Source organism: Aegilops tauschii, chromosome 2 (assembly GCF_002575655.3).
Source record: "Aegilops tauschii subsp. strangulata cultivar AL8/78 chromosome 2, Aet v6.0, whole genome shotgun sequence".
In the NCBI taxonomy this organism is placed as follows: domain Eukaryota; kingdom Viridiplantae; phylum Streptophyta; class Magnoliopsida; order Poales; family Poaceae; genus Aegilops; species Aegilops tauschii.
This window is the reverse complement of record NC_053036.3, coordinates 110497164-110500103: the sequence shown is the minus strand read 5'-3', so window position 1 is coordinate 110500103 and position 2940 is coordinate 110497164.

Below are 2940 nucleotides of genomic sequence, written 5' to 3'. Positions count from 1 at the left end.
ATGTATGACAAAGACACAAAGAGTGTGTGTGCGAGAGGTATCAGCTTAAAATGAGGCGATAGTGTGTGTGTGCACGATCGAGAGGGCGTGTCTCAAGAAGGGAAGAAAAATCTACATAGATACAAGGAGCGGGAGAGAGACATGTATGCGATAGTGGAAGCACGAGTGTGCGGGTGTATAAACCTATCTAGAGGCTAGTTGATAAATGTTTGTGAGAGAAATACGAGTCGGGGGTGCAAAAGCAAGAGTTTTGTGTGTGAGAGAGAGATGGTAGCCGGGAAGGGGAGTGGAAGCAGGAGTTGTGTGTGTGTGTGTGTGTGAGAGAGAGAGAGAGAGAGAGAGAGAGAGGGGCGGAGTTTATCTGATCGGTAAACAAATGAATAATGTCAGTCTGGGATGGAGACGAAAAGGAGACCGCAACAAATGTTGTGTCTACAGGAGAGAGAGAGAGTAATTTTAGTGGTATGAGTCATATCTAGAGACATATAGGGTGTGTGAGAGAATCCCATAGAGAGAAAGACAAAGTGAAAGACGAGTGGAGACTGTGTGTGTGGCGGTGAAAAAGAAAGCTTAGGTACCTAGTGATACCAGAGAACAGTAGAGATGTGAGAGATAATGAAAACCGTGTAATGTATAATGATAGGGAGAGTGTGACACTTCTCAAGGGAGACGTCGAGAGACCATGTTTGCGAGGATAGGAGAAACATGAAGTGAGCGTGCGGGTGAGCTGGAGAAAAGAGAGTGATAGCTACATGAAGGAGCATGCATGCGAGAGAGATGGGCGTGAAAGGAGTGAACATAAAAGGGATTCAAATATTTGAATTCGAGATGATGATAAATGTAATCCATACTCGAACCAAAATTGATCTATCAAACATGCATACTCATATGAATTCACGCGCATCTATGTGATTTAATATGTAGATATTACTGATCCATACATTTTAGTTGAACATAATTTGGTTTAAATTTTTTGAATTCAACCTTATGATTTTGAGATCATTGTATTTGTAAATCATATTATACATATAAAGGAGCAGAATTCTTTGTTGTGCTTTTGAAAGTATATATAAAAAATGATGTATATAAAATTTAATTCCAGTCGGAAATGGATCCTGTTTGAAAAAAATAGAATACAAATGGGATTCAAATTGAGTTGGCACGGTAAACGTGCACTCTACAAAATTTGAACGAAGCGCGGAAAGTCGCAGTAACCTCCCGAAACCAAAATCTGCAAGATGGAAATTACTACTGCCTATCCCTGCCACGCAAAGCCTATCTGCTTGATTTCTATAGGTTTGGATAGGGGTAGGTTTGTAATTTCACCCAAACGTGACATAACCGCCTCTCACCCAGATTCATACACGGTGGGCGCCAAAACACAGTGTGTCCTCGGTCGAAATCGACTCCCTCCCCGATTCATACACGATGGGCGCCAAAAACAAACTCTCGTCGGCAAATATTTGGTGTATGCGAGATTACCGTCCTATCCCCAACCGACTAATATTGTTGTGATGTAGGAAATTTGAAACAGGGGCTAAGTATGTAAATTTCCTCGCATTTGAGACAAGCGCGCCCTGAATACATGGTTCCCCCCTTCCTCTGTACCTCCCTTTTCCCCATTCGTACTCTGTGGGCGCCAAAACACCCTCTCCACCCTAGCCTCTTCCGTCCACCACCCCATCCACCGCCGTCCTCCTCCACCATGCCGGAGCTGATACCCCGACACCGCCGTCCATTACAAGAGATCGACCTCTCTCATCCACGGCTTCGGACCAGGATCCTTGCATCCCGTCCTCTCGCTTCATCCCCGCCGTCGTCCACCTTGCCGGCGCCACTCCTATGGCCGTCTCGTCCACCGCGCCCTGCCGCCACCGTCTACCCTCCTAGATCTGCTTCCACGCTGCTGACAGCCATCGCTACCGCAACACCGTCAAATTCTCAGCAGATGCATACACGGCGCCGCACTAGAGGCGGTACTCTTTCGTATCTGCTCAACTTATTTATCGCAACAAGAAAATAGATCGCCAGTGCTTTACTCTGATTTCTTGTCCAACACTTACTTGCTAGTTGAAAGCAAATATTGGTTGCGAAGTTGCCTTTGTCCGGTTTGCACCTTCAGATCCACCATGGCACGCTCAACACTATACTCCCAATGCTTATTGTTTTCCCCTTTTATATTCCACACTAGTTAAATCACAGTAGACTAAATTTCAAAATTGGGTCAGTCAATTTTTCAGAGCTCGCCGGAGTTCGCCGGTGCGAACGAAGGGGCTCGGGTGGTTGTGGGGGCGGTGGTGGGGCCTCGCCGAACGAAGAAAACTCGACACGGGTGGGGCGGGGGTGGGGGTGGCGGAGGAACACAGGCGGTGGGGGCCGGGGGTCCGGCCGGCGGCCCGTGCGGTGTTCTGTATGGGAAGAATCAGAGACGAGGAAGAAGAAGGGTTAGGAGACATAGGATCTTCATCCAACCGCCTAAAATGGTCGAGAGACAGCAGGGAGTTGCATTCTTAATGCGCTCTGGTTCATCATGTGTGGGCACTGCGCAATGAACATTTTATTATCCAAAATCTGCTTGCTCTTCTTTACCATGTTCCTCTTCCGTTCTTCTTTAATAAGTACTCTCTCCGTTACTAAATACTAGTCTTTGTATAGATTCCACCATGGACTACATATGGAGCAAAATGAGTGAATCTACACTCTAAAATGTATCTGGATACATCTGTATGTGATCCATAGTGGAAATCTCTACCAAGACTTATATTTTGGAACGGAGGGAGTATGATAGTAGTACAGTATGTTCCTTGTAGTGAAGATGAGCAAGGACATTTGCAGTGTAGAGGTCTATACGGTCGGTTGTGATGGAAACTTTGAACCTCTTTGATTCGTAGGATTTTGTAAACATAGGAATAGGATTTGTAGTGGCCTGCCCACTTGAAT